This window comes from Ambystoma mexicanum, chromosome 14, assembly GCF_040938575.1.
Source record: "Ambystoma mexicanum isolate Mex_15411 chromosome 14, UKY_AmexF1_1, whole genome shotgun sequence".
Taxonomy (NCBI): Eukaryota; Metazoa; Chordata; class Amphibia; order Caudata; family Ambystomatidae; genus Ambystoma; species Ambystoma mexicanum.
In genome coordinates, this window is record NC_090940.1 from 367,321,767 (window position 1) to 367,336,655 (window position 14,889).

Sequence of the window (14,889 nt, forward strand, 5' to 3'; positions counted from 1 at the left end):
ACCACAAACACCCCAGAGTAGAACCCCTAACCCTGCTGATCCTACAGACCCTCACATTTTCCCTCTTTTTCAGCAGCTCAGCGATGGCTCTGGGCACGGCTTTCCTACTGAGATTGTTTCTTAGAAAAGACATTGTGGGCATGTTTGAACAAACAGGAAGGACTGGAAACTCTATCTGGTATCCCCATCAGACAGTCTGAAGAGCCTAGGCATCTGCAGATCACATTCTCAAACTGCCAAAAGTGCTGGAGTCTTTCATCCACTGGCTTGCTGTAGTTGTCAGGACTTCTGGGATTGCATAGGAGAGTTTGCCATTCCAAGTTTTTACCAAAACCCCTGCATCTAACGAAATGGCCTGGTTATGCCTCCTGAATCATGTGCCTGGGACTTGAACACTGAAATCTTGTGTCTGGTGGTACTTGAGGAGATTTTCCTTCTTAATTTGTCCACTTGTTTGTCTGCTTAAAAAACGTTATGTACCTGGTCCTCTACGGAATCTCTGAATAGCTTGTTTTCTTCAAAAGGGATCTTCAAGACTGTAGATTTCTGAGAACTTTCAATCTTTCACCCTTCAAATGAATGTGATGTATGGCTAAAATATCTGTACTCATTGCCTGGCTGCACCTGGGACACCATCGTAGGATAGAACAGAAAGGAGCTCAATCTGCTTTTGCTTCTTCACCAGGATGGGTATACAATCGGATCTATCTTCCATGACCTTACAAAACTGTTTGAAAACTCTGTGCAAATCATTGGTATTTGTCAATTCTTCCAAAGGGCAGCCACCCCAATTGAGACTACAGAGGTACCCATTATGCAAGTCTCTGCCTGGGGGTATGGGCAAGCAGGATCTCACTGGGAGTGACTCCTCCGTTAGGGAACAATGACACCCAATGTTTATTAAGATCTACATTAAACCCAGCCTTCTCCTCTTATATTTGATGAAACCTTTTTCTCTACCTGATAGAAATGCTGACCCCCTCATGTGTGAAGTCATGTAACCAACAGAACTTTGTCTCGTGTTGCAGAAACCTTCATAAAGACCCGTCGATTCTCACCTGGAGAGAGAAGAGATCAGCTAATGTAGAGTCAAATAGCTGGGGCAGAAATGCATAGAGCGGAAGGCGTCCTGCTACCGCACATAACCAGTGCTGCATGGAGGCCGGACCACAGAGCAGACGTAGTCGGGGGCAAGCCACCCACAGACCTTTGCCAAGCCCAGGAACACCAACCAAAAAGAGGCAACCGACAAAGAGATACCGGCAAGTACACAAGAAGGTTGATGCCACATGAAATCCGAGAAAAAGATACCATTCAAAGTCCATGAGAAGACAGTCGCTGGAGGAAGCCAAAGAAAAGGGTACCAGTGAGCTACAGAGAAGGCTATGGGTGGAGAATGGCAGCAAGCAGCATGACGTGCGGGAACCAACTTCCACCGGCATCACCTGAAGACAGAGACGTGGAGTACCAGGTATGCTGTTTGGATCCGAGAAAGGGAGGTGGGTGGGAGAGATCCACAACAAGCACAGGGACATTTAAGACCCGATGACATGCCATGGAGGTGAAGCTTATGAGAATGATAATTGCAAAACCTATAAAAACCAAGACAAACATGTCAATGAGGAGAGTAAACTTTAGAAAATTGCTGAGCAGGGTGTAAGCCAACGGGCTAAAAGGCTCAGTGAAGGTCTAAAGGGACCAAACCAAGATACGGATAACGAGGTGGGCCAGGGGGGGTCATGTGAGAAAGTTAACCAAAACACAGAGGGGCTCATGTTTGTCAAATTCGTAATTTGACATCAGGCAGCTCTTATGATTACACTGTAACGTAAGTGGCTCCCTGCCACCAAATGTTCATCATTTTCCTTGTGGGGGGCAAACGTAAAGGGAAAAAGGCAGCATGCAAACAGGTATGCTGCCTTTTGCCCTTCACATTAACTGCCTAGCAGCTTTTACATTTGTTTGTGACCACTGTGACCACTGTGCTAACAAATGAAAGGAAACCCTCCCCGATATGCTTGCACTTCGTGGAGGGCTTCATTTCAACTGTGAACATTGCTTACCATGCATGCATAGTAAGCAGTGGTCCCAATTGAAATGAAACCCTCCCTGACGTGTGAGCATGTTGGGGAGGTTATTTGTGATTTTAGCAACAGAAAATTCAGAGTGCTACATTTCATCGTGACCAAAGTACCGAATTATTTTAAATATGGGGGGGTTCAAAGCCCCCCGATTTCCTACCCTTACAACACCACCCAAACCCCATTTTAACGCCTTACCCCATTACCCTTTATACATGTATTTAATATTTTCAGTGTTTTTCAGCATTATGGTCTTTCGGTGAAATGTACCACTCTGAATTATTTTCGGTAAATAGACTGGGTACCGTTGGGGAGGGTTTAATTGTCATTGTACATGCTTCCTGTCGTGCTCACATGGCAGGGAGGATGCACAATGTATCCCTATGGGGGCCGCCTGCTTTATGCTAGTGCATAGAGTAGGCATACCCCAAAGGGAACTCCAGCAAGTTGTGTTCCTCCCTTCCTCTCCGCCATACATGTAAGATTACGGTCATGAGAGGAGGTGCAGTAGCACTGGAAAAGGGAATTTCAAGATATATCATAAGTATCTGGACGGGAGTGAGAAAAGTACACTTTTTTTCTGCTCCAGTGTGGAGGATTGAAAGGAAATCCAATTTCTTTGAAAAAGGCTTGAGAAGTGAGTCGTGTTTTTGCCAAACTGAGTGACATGTGTACTGTTGGCAATGGCCAAATGCTGAGAACTGTGATGCACATTGCTTTTCTGTGAACATTTATTTTCAAGAATTGTTAAGCAAGGATGGGGTCAGCCACAATATCCTAAACCTAACCGGCATTTACTTTCAGTCTTATATTTTGTCTACAGTGGTAGGTAGGGCCCGATAGTTAGATTAGGTTTCAGATTGACAACAGGCGTTTATGTTGATTAAAGATCCTGACAAGCAGCTTAGGTATTTCAGTTGTAGACAGGGAACATCATTGTACCAATAGGGCCCAATAAGGTAGGCTCTTCATTCAAGTTAACAGACATCTTCTGTTTAAACCATGTCCAGTGGTCTGACTCCTACTTCTGGCTCACCACCTCTCATGGAACTGCGTCAGCACTATAGGGCCAATAGGCCAGGGCATCATGAGCACCCACATGGACCTTTTTAGGGTTGCATCACTGTTTCTTCTGCCACAATGGATGCCCTTCCCACTAGGCTGGCTATGGTTTTATCATTCTCGACTGTTTCCAGGGGAAAGGATTCGGTTTCCTTCAAGAGGGATCATTTACCAATGGCGTGAGGCATAGAAATGCTCTCTGGATCCTCCCATTCATTTAGGATTTTATCCTCAATATTAGCTATTAGAGGGAGTCCCATCATGGGGGAGGTGTGTTTGTATATTGTCTGACTTCCTTGCCCGCCGAGCCTCCCTGGATGGCTGGCTCAGAGAATCCTGTGAGATCCCAAATGTGGTCTACTACGGCCTTCACCACCTGTCCTGTCCAGATATGTTCCTTCCGCTTCATCATCCGGTACAGAGGGACCAGAAGAGCAAGATGAAAACAGGCCCAAAAATGAAAAGGTGCAAGACAGAGAGGGGTTTGACTATGACCTTATGCTCTTCTTTGTTCCTTCATGTTCCTGCATGGCCTCCTTCAAAATGTTCCTAATCTTCTGTGACAGGGACGATTTCAGCTCCATGTTTTTCTTCCTGGCTCTCTTGTCTGCACTAGAAGAAACATGAAAGTGAGTCTGATACCCCTCTTTCCATTCCCCAGTGTTCTAAAATGAAGCCACACTTACACCATACACAGATGCCTCTCGCATAAGCTACTGTCTAAAGTCATGAACCCAATACGTATACAGTATTTACAAAAATATTTTGAAATGTATTGTTTTCACATGTTGTATAACATTAAAAAGGCACAAAGTGCCAAATACATGGTATTACACATTTTAAGCACTTTGCCAATGGATTAAAACACTTCAAATCTCAAACAGAAATACGTTGCGCAACAATCGAACGTCAAAGAAAGGGATACACAAAAATTATATAACAAGGTTTCATATTATTCTGACCACTTGTCAATCTTTGTTTGAGATTTACAGTGTGGAGTACCAGGTATGCTGTTTGGATCCGAGAAAGGGAGGTGGGTGGGAGAGATCCACAACAAGCACAGGGACATTTAAGACCCGATGACATGCCATGGAGGTGAAGCTTATGAGAATGATAATTGCAAAACCTATAAAAACCAAGACAAACATGTCAATGAGGAGAGTAAACTTTAGAAAATTGCTGAGCAGGGTGTAAGCCAACGGGCTAAAAGGCTCAGTGAAGGTCTAAAGGGACCAAACCAAGATACGGATAACGAGGTGGGCCAGGGGTCATGTGAGAAAGTTAACTAAAACACAGAGGGGCTCATGTTTGTCAAATTCGTAATTTGACAGCAGGCAGCTGTTATGATTACACTGTAACGTAAGTGGCTCCCTGCCACCAAATGTTCATCATTTTCCTTGTGGGGGGCAAACGTAAAGGGAAAAAAGCAGCATGCAAACAGGTATGCTGCCTTTTGCCCTTCACATTTACACTCTGCAGTGCAAAGTGAGTAAACGCTGCCTAGCAGCTTTTACATTTGTTTGTGACCACTGTGCTAACAAATGAAAGGAAACCCTCCCCGATATGCTTGCACTTCGTGGAGGGCTTCATTTCAACTGTGAACACTGCTTACCATGCATGCATAGTAAGCAGTGGTCCCAATTGAAATGAAACCCTCCCTGACGTGTGTGCATGTTGGGGAGGTTATGTGTGATTTTAGCAACAGAAAAGTCAGAGTGCTACATTTCATCGTGACCAAAGTACCGAATTATTTTAAATATGGGAGGGTTCAAAGCCCCCGATTTCCTACCCTTATAACACCACCCAAATCCCATTTTAACGCCTTACCCCATTACCCTTTATACATGTATTTAATATTTTCAGTGTTTTTCAGTATTATGGTCTTTCGGTGAAATGTACCACTCTGAATTATTTTCGGTAAATAGACTGGGTACCGTTGGGGAGGGTTTAATTGTCATTGTACATGCTTCCTGTCATGCTCACATGGCAGGGACGATGCCCAATCTATCCCTATGGGGGCTGCCTGCTTTATGCTAGTGCATAGAGTAGGCATACCCCAAAGGGAACTCCAGCAAGTTGTGTTCCTCCCTTCCTCTCCGCCATACATATAAGATTACGGTCATGAGAGGAGGTGCAGTAGCACTGGAAAAGGGAATTTCAAGATATATCATAAGTATCTGGACGGGAGTGAGAAAAGTACACTTTTTTTTCTGCTCCGGTGTGGAGGATTGAAAGGAAATCCAATTTCTTTGAAAAAGGCTTGAGAAGTGAGTCGTGTTTTTGCCAAACTGAGTGACATGTGTACTGTTGGCAATGGCCAAATGCTGAGAACTGTGATGCACATTGCTTTTCTGTGAACATTTATTTTCAAGAATTGTTAAGCAAGGATGGGGTCAGCCACAATATCCTAAACCTAACCGGCATTTACTTTCAGTCTTATATTTTGTCTACAGTGGTAGGTAGGGCCCGATAGTTAGATTAGGTTTCAGATTGACAACAGGCGTTTATGTTGATTAAAGATCCTGACAAGCAGCTTAGGTATTTCAGTTGTAGACAGGGAACATCATTGTACCAATAGGGCCCAATAAGGTAGGCTCTTCATTCAAGTTAACAGACATCTTCTGTTTAAACCATGTCCAGTGGTCTGACTCCTACTTCTGGCTCACCACCTCTCATGGAACTGCGTCAGCACTATAGGGCCAATAGGCCAGGGCATCATGAGCACCCACATGGACCTTTTTAGGGTTGCATCACTGTTTCTTCTGCCACAATGGATGCCCTTCCCACTAGGCTGGCTATGGTTTTATCATTCTCGACTGTTTCCAGGGGAAAGGATTCGGTTTCCTTCAAGAGGGATCATTTACCAATGGCGTGAGGCATAGAAATGCTCTCTGGATCCTCCCATTCATTTAGGATTTTATCCTCAATATTAGCTATTAGAGGGAGTCCCATCATGGGGGAGGTGTGTTTGTATATTGTCTGACTTCCTTGCCCGCCGAGCCTCCCTGGATGGCTGGCTCAGAGAATCCTGTGAGATCCCAAATGTGGTCTACTACGGCCTTCACCACCTGTCCTGTCCAGATATGTTCCTTCCGCTTCATCATCCGGTACAGAGGGACCAGAAGAGCAAGATGAAAACAGGCCCAAAAATGAAAAGGTGCAAGACAGAGAGGGGTTTGACTATGACCTTATGCTCTTCTTTGTTCCTTCATGTTCCTGCATGGCCTCCTTCAAAATGTTCCTAATCTTCTGTGACAGGGACGATTTCAGCTCCATGTTTTTCTTCCTGGCTCTCTTGTCTGCACTAGAAGAAACATGAAAGTGAGTCTGATACCCCTCTTTCCATTCCCCAGTGTTCTAAAATGAAGCCACACTTACACCATACACAGATGCCTCTCGCATAAGCTACTGTCTAAAGTCATGAACCCAATACGTATACAGTACTTACAAAAATATTTTGAAATGTATTGTTTTCACATGTTGTATAACATTAAAAAGGCACAAAGTGCCAAATACATGGTATTACACATTTTAAGCACTTTGCCAATGGATTAAAACACTTTAAATCTCAAACAGAAATACCTTGCGCAACAATCGAACGTCAAAGAAAGGGATACACAAAAATTATATAACAAGGTTTCATATTATTCTGACCACTTGTCAATCTTTGTTTGAGATTTACAGTTTTTTAATCCATTGGCAAAGTGCTTAACATGTGTAATACCATGTATTTGGCACTTTGTGCCTTTTTAATGTTATACAACATGTGAAAACAATACATTTCAAAATATTTTTGTAAATACTGTATACGTATTGGGTTCATGACTTTAGACAGTAGCTTATGCGAGAGGCATCTGTGTATGGTGTAAGTGTGGCTTCATTTTAGAAAACTGGGGAATGGAAAGAGGGGTATCAGACTCACTTTCATGTTTCATAGTGTGCTGGCCCTAGAGCTAGTTCCCTTTGAGTCTTGGTCCCCCAATAAAAAAGTTGGGAACCTTACCTGTTTTTGGTAATACTGCACTAGAAGAATCCACAGTGTGTTCAAGATGCTTCTTCTACCATTCATGTGTTCCCATTATAAAAGTCTGAATCCAGGTTGAAAAGGATTCCCACCTAACCAAACCCACTGCTACTGTAAGCTGCACTTCAAACTGTGTGGCTCAACAGAGACTGTTTCACTGGAGACGCGACAACCAGGTAACCATGAGAAACGGTCACTGTGCCCCCCTTTAGTAATGGAAGATTTGTGCTGCCAACAACTAAATGAGCCAACCAGAGTCCAGACTGTGTTGACAAGACGGCCATTGCAGGAGCGTTTTTACTAGGAACACAGCAACCCAGTATCCATGACAACCTGTTGCCATGTCTCCATTAAGTAATGGTGGCATCTCCACTGGCTAGGCTCAGGTTCACACTGCAAGACAGCCATGCCCCATATGGCCTTCCGGCACCGCCACATCCATCGGAATCCTCTTATCTTGGAACCCTGGTATGGCTCCATCATGGGGCTAACCCGATGCCAAGCCCTTCATCAAGTACCCTCGCCCCGCAGGAGAACTGAGAGGAACTTACGTGGCCCGAGACAGAAAATGCTTGACTAGACCCCCGCTACCCACAGAGGAGCCAGGCACTTGCCTGCCTCAGGGAGCTCAATTGCCTAGCAGGAATTGAAACTAATGAGGCCAGCAACATTGCTCGCCAGACCCCTGCACTGGGAAATTGTCAGATCCTGTCCAAAGGACAGGATATTTTTAACTAATGGATTGTGGGTAAATGTGAGGTATTATCCCTAGTACAAAAAAAAAAAAGGCTTCTGTGGTGGAGGCTAGCACTCAAATGTAGGTACTGGGATGAGGAAGAGGGTCTTGGAGGTAATGCAACATGTATTTATCTTATATTCTGAAATACTATCCTTAACCAGAATAAACATTTGATAGTAGTGACCTATCTCTCCTTTAAGAGCCGTGGCTCCTTACATCCTTACATTCGTACTTAGTGTTAAGCGAATCAACTTGACACGACATAGAATTCGTTGTAATCACTGTTCCTGCCTTCTTGTAACCTTTTAACATGGATTTAATTGCTTTGGGTGCTTGTTGTGAATACATGCAATTACAGGCCCATCGCAGTAAATGCGCCTTCCCTAATGCCCACACTGATGACGCTTTTGTTGCTACACGAATCAATGGCCATGGAAGCATGGGAGAATTTCATCCCCGTTCTCTTTCTCTGACTGACGGTAAGAGGCAATACTTCACGGACGGCGTCCATTTATGCCAGACAACGAGCACCCAGTGCATTTCGTGATCCTGAAAGCCACATTAGGGAGTCATTACACAAAAACGGCCAGCGTGTAAGAGGGAGAACGTATGAGAGCCACTTTTCTTTAAAAGGCAGAGCTCGGAATGTTTGCTTAAAAGCAAATAGGTGCATGGGCGCATCTGTTTCCATTAGAGTGGTTTAATTGGGCAGTTGACTGCGGTTTTCGTCGAGAGTGCATGCGCAATATTTGAGATCTCAAAATGAAGTGAAACGACAGAACAAGCCCATATCTATGAAGTATAGCCCATCAGACTGCAGCCTTTATTCCCAGGAGTGGCTTAAACGGTAGGACCTTCCAAGTACCGTTTCTGGAATGTTCTCTCTCCCTGCAACGTTCCAAATAGCATGACAGAGAGCAGGGCGCCCTTAGCTCAGTCGGCTACCGGGGTGGAGGAATCTTTGGGGACTCCCCCCAGAAAAAGAAGACACATTCTCTACACCTGCACACACCTGTATGCAACACTTTCTGGTAACAATACGCAGCCTGCTTTATCTGCCGTTGCCTTGCCTCCCTGTGCTGCCCGTTATACAAATACACCTATAGAACGCAATTCCATGTAAAAACTGCAAGCAAAAGACTCAAAGAAGAACACGTCTGCAAAGATGTTCACACAAGGCATGCAGGGTAAATGATTTGCCGTATTGAATATGCATGTATTTGAAGGTGCATTGAAAGAGCGCCTATTTATATTAAATATAGACACAACAAAGCCTTTAACTGTGGAAGTATTTTTAAGGATTAGACCCTATGTGTGTTCTGTGTTCAATGAGCGTAACGTTAATGTCAATTGTTCCACACAATTCTTTTGTGTATTAAAAAAGGGCCCCTATTTATTTTCTGCTATTTTGTATAGGTTACCTGATTCTCAAATAAAGCCTATGACTACCAGTGGATCCAGCAGACGTGATATGAATGGCCCCGCCATTGCTTTAATTAGCCTCTGCTATCTCACACTTTTCTCCTGAAGGCAAGTCATCCTGGTGTAAATTCCAAGAGTCTATTACCTAACAGTCTCTATAGGCTACCCAGCTGCACACATATGGGTGCCTGAACATAGCTTGAATAGCTCTCAGGAAAGGGTCAGGCGTTCTTTCATCTTATCATGTGAAAGCCATTATGAAAACCCATAGGCTACAACTGGATCCAGTATAAACCATATCTAACATGTCAATTAGAAGTATTATTTACATGAGCTACTCAAGCTGACGTGGAACCACTTCCGATGTGTCATCCCTACTCTAACCATCCAGGTCTGTAAAGGTTTTGTTTAACTTAAAGACAGGGTGTCCTGTTGGAAATTCCACTTTACTATTCCCAAGTAATTTCAATTGGATCCAGTTGTTAATCCCCCGTTAATGGTCAAGTAAGTTCCGGTTTCCTCTGTTTTTGATCTTGAGGTCAGAAATTCTATTCTTTATTGTGACTACCCCATCATCGATCAGACAGCTACATGTTCCTCCAGAAAAAAGCTTGCATGTACATCTGACAGCATTCGAAGTGAACCTAGAGGATTGATAGTCCTGGGGATATCCTGTGTGGTGTCTTCGACTTGAGTTCTGATCTTCTGTTGCACGTTCCTTCATGCAACATACATTGGTCTTATTTTACTGCATGGTTGCAGACTAATGAGTATTGTCCTTGTGTTGTTGAGTCAAGGGGAATTACAGCTTACAACATGTGGCATTTGCCGGGATAGGCAGCATCATTGTTACACCTTCAGTGTGCATGTGTCCACTCATTTCAAGAGATGAGGTCCACTTGTGGCCAGGGCTGGACTGGTAACCAAAAGAGGCCCTGGAAATAATGTTCAAAGTTGGCCCATGTTACACATTTTCACCAAGCCCAACCCTTTTCCTATGGGAAAATGTGGAAATAAAATAGGTTATCACACAAAAGAGGCCCAGGGGGCAGAGGCCTACCAGGAAATAATATCCAGAGTTCCCTATAGCTTAGTCCACCCATGCTTGTGGCATACCTGGCCTACATCAAGTCACATAGCATAACAATTTTGGGGAGAGTTTTGAGTTGCAACGTCTACCCTAATGTACTATACTCCATACTGCTGCTCCTTCGGCAGTTGCTGATGGAATATTGTGAGCCTATTAATGAGGCTGCCTTGTAGTTTTGATATGTTTATGTATTTTATTTATTGATGATTTATAAACGCCTGACAGTGAATGAAGCCACATTATAATGTCCCAACAGGAAAGTGGGACGGGAGGGCTCATCTTCCCAACCTTGAAACATTCAGAACATGCAAGTGTGAAGGAAAAGAGAGGCAAAAGAGGCAAACAAGGGAGGGGGAACAGGGGAGTGCAGAAAAAATATTACAATAACGACATCAACGGTATAGCAAAAAGGGAAAAATACAAGTAAAGCCAGCAAGAATGAAGTGCAAAGGGATAGTCCGCAAAGGGATCTAGTGATCAAAAGAATACACGAAACAAGTGTTCAAAGGGCCAAAGCCTGATGGAGGTTGCTCCGGGTGTCACTGGTCGGTTGGCCAGAACTAGATGCAAACTGCTAAGATCAAGACTTGTCATACGATAGTCTACGGTCGTTTCCACCAATGTAGTCTGTGTGTTCATTGTGCAAGGTGGTAGGCAGGGTGTTCCAGAGGCGAGTCTAGGGGCACCAAGTGGAGAAAAATCGCTTTGGCCACCAAAACTCAGACATCAGACGGGGGCCTGGCTGAATACCCAGAGCTTACAAGTGGCAAAGAGCTCGGGCAAGATATTTTTCAAGTAGATTCCTGAGTCGTTTTCTAAAGCAAAGGTGTGTTTTTACTTCTCTGAGATGAGTAGGCAGATCATTCCAGAGATGAGTCCCAGCAGGCCGCAGAATCCTCCAAACAAAATCCTTACCCTTTTGCCAAAACATGGACGAGGCCCTGAAGGAAGCAGATATTAAGTCTGCTTGGGCAAGAACTGTGTCGATTTACACTGTAGGTATCGCTGGCTGGTTCTTCACTTGGCTAAGTGAATAACCCAGACTAGGCAGACTTAAGAAAAATGTGTACCTTTTCTTATAGCCACATCTTAAGTAATTGTGATTTGCTAGTATCACAACCTTACTTGTGGTGGTGGATTTAATGAATGGGGGTTTAAAGGCCATGAACAGAATGTCTATCAGAGGTATTTTGGCTTTTCCACTAAGTCAATTTTTGTTTATCGTAGTTGGGTTTTTCTCTGAATGTTTAAGCCCTGAAGCAAGAGGTTTGATATACTCTGGATGTAGAGTGAACATTGCCCATCTACATGGAAAGACCCACATTTCTGTAGAGTGGTGCAACTCTTTTCATTTCTCAAGGAGACCCCATCGAGAGGCATGCAGACATTTTCTGCCACTTTTTTTCAGTGGACAACTTTGACAATTGCAATGTCAGAGTTTAATGTACAATATATGGGCTGGGATATTTTTAAAGGCAGATCTTCTCTGCTCTGGGATTGTAAGAGTCAATGTAGCAAATCTTGCATTCTAATGTTGGCTTAGCATTGCAGTAACATGGACGTCCACGTATGTATTTATGGCAAAATGGCTGGTGGCACAAGGTTTCCCTGACAACAGCATTTGGTTTCCAAGATTTCAACATGGGATCTCTTATTAAATATCATATGTTGGGGTATGGAATAGTTCTCCATTGGTGTTTGTTTCATACAGAACACAACTGCGATACAGCAAATGTAGGAGCACTGCTTGATAAAGCTACACATAGTATGTACTAGGAAGGTAGATTTGTGCTGATGAAGGATTAATTAGTGTTAATATGCATAACTTTTATACCACATTTGTCTCATCAAAGTTATTTCATCTGAACCTCCATGCATAGACTGAGCACATTACCCATTGTTCTGCCAGTAAGCCTTCTTGAACCAAATGGATACATTAGGCCACACTGTCAAGGGGCCGTTCCAGACAGGCATAGAAAAACGACAAGCCAGATGTGCCTAATTCCACAGGCCCCCAGATAATGCACTCAGAATCGGTACAGCATTCATGCGAACTTCAATTCTGAGGCAACTGGTGTAACATTGAGAGGGGTTAAGATAAGCACCCAGAAGCTCCCTACAATCACACTGCAGCTCAGGACGTTCATCCCCTCATGTGTGCTATTAAAGATACTGTTTGCACTAAGTCCACGCATAGGACAAGCAATGACAGCCTCTATTAAGCTGATGGAGAATTATGTTATCTAAGGTAACATCAACATAATATTTATGAAGGACAGGTACCAGCACCTCAGACATAATGTAACAAGAATGGTGTCCAAAGATAATATGTAAAAGTGACAGAGAAGGAGTTGTTCATACTAAGATAACATATTCAACCATAGGTAAACATTCATCTACAGGCAATCAAATTAAGGGGAACACCCCATCTCTGGTTAAAACCCCAGCACTAGTCTCCCCCCAACTCTTCTTGTTCATGAACAAGCCAGGAAGCAAGAACAGGCTGAAGGGCATAACACACTTGAAAAGTTGGTATTCAGATAGGATCAGGATCCTGTGAAAAGGAAAGATGTCTCAATCACACCAGGAATTCTGCAGGAATAGCCAAGCCTGAATTCAGGCAAACTAAGGCTCTTAAAGCTCACTAATGAACATATTCCTGAGATATTATCAATCAAGACTAGCACCTAACATTCACATGCATTCTGCTTCGTCCAGCCACCCATAGCCTGCAAGGATTGTGGTGATTTTGCAAACAAAGAATTCTGGAAAATGTAATGTTTTGGATGAAAACGTACACTTTCTTCCAGAATCCCTAAATTGAAAAAACATCTTAAATGAAATCCCACAAAGTTCATATTACTACAGGCATATGCTTCAATGTTTGAATGCCAGGCCTTACACTGGACAAATTCTGATGTATGCCTTCTAGTGGTGGATCATGCACCCTGTCACAGTCAAAGGACTACATTACCTATGAGAGTTACTATGCCTCTGGAAGGTAAGTCGCCACACATTGTAAAGAGGTTCGCCAGTCAAACTATTACCAGTACAGGTAAGTAAACATTATTTTTTCCAGGTCAATTAAGCATGCACATAACATCTACGAAAACTTACTATGCAAATTGCTAAGCTAGTTGCCAATAATTTGCTTAAATGTACTTGTTTGCATAAAACCGCTTACAGGCTGCTGTGAATTGCAATTCAGATCAAAGATTGAAATGCAATCAAAGAGATTCCGATCACTGCAACTGTATACTACAAATCTGGAAGTAAAGTCCAACTTTGGAAACCCTTCCAAGCCCCTAAGTGGTGTGGACAACGCAGGAGTGCAGGAAAATATACCACATGGTACATTTTGCAAATCGGAGGTGGATTTCATCAAATTGCAAACAAGATGGCTAGGAAAGATATTATTAAATACACAGAGTTATTCTCCCAATCCTTAGTATGTTTTAATCGAATACTAAGGATGTTGCGCATATGACAGATTACTTTGCAATTCAGAAATAGCCAAACCCTGTACAATCTATAAAAAATCACTGCTTCTCCTTTAAACAAATTCTTACAAGACTCAACTTAGGACCTCCATGATAACAGTGATCGGTGGCATGCATTAGTGGAAGAGCAGATTAATCAACACCAACTACCAAGAGTATTTATTTTAATTGTAACTCAATGTCTGGAAATGTAAACACACCTTAATAATACTGTCACAATTGTATGTTTCACTTCATGCCACGTTCCTCCCATAGCTAAGCAATGTGATAACAGATGGTCTTGTTAGTCAATTTAATGGTAATGAATTTGTTGACCTCAAATTATGAACCAAGGGAAAGAGATGCTGTCAAATGCATACAGTAACTTTCCTAATTTGAATATTTGTGATAGAGGAATATGCTATCTTTTGCATTCATAATTGTATTGACTTTGTAGTGTGCTGACTAACAAACTAAATGTTATTTATCACTAACAACTTAACATACTATAGAGAATAACTGAAGAACAGGGGAGGGAGAGAAGGGGTTTATTTCAGACAAATTAGAAGGGTATCAAAAGAAACAACACACAGTATTTAAACGATGACAACATTAGCGAAAGTGACATCTTACGCCCACTGACCCAAATGATGAACCTCAGTTCACGATTTTAAGCAATCTCTAGCAATGTTTTCTCATTGTTAGGTAAGATATTTATATCAATGATACATCTTCCTGACCTGTGTCAACCCCAGCACCTTTTGCTTTGACTAGGTCACTATTTTACCACCTTGCCACTAAGTGAAGGGGAATCTTTTTCCCTCCCCCCTACTCTTTTACTCTTTTTATGGGGGACCTTTTTATGTGTCTCCATAGTGTATTGTTGAAGGTATAGTTCCCTACAACGTTTGGGATTAGGCTGGTTTGCCCCTCTGGCCTCCAATGTTAGTTTATTCTTTCATGAACTACAGCTCCCAAGTAGTAAAGAGGGA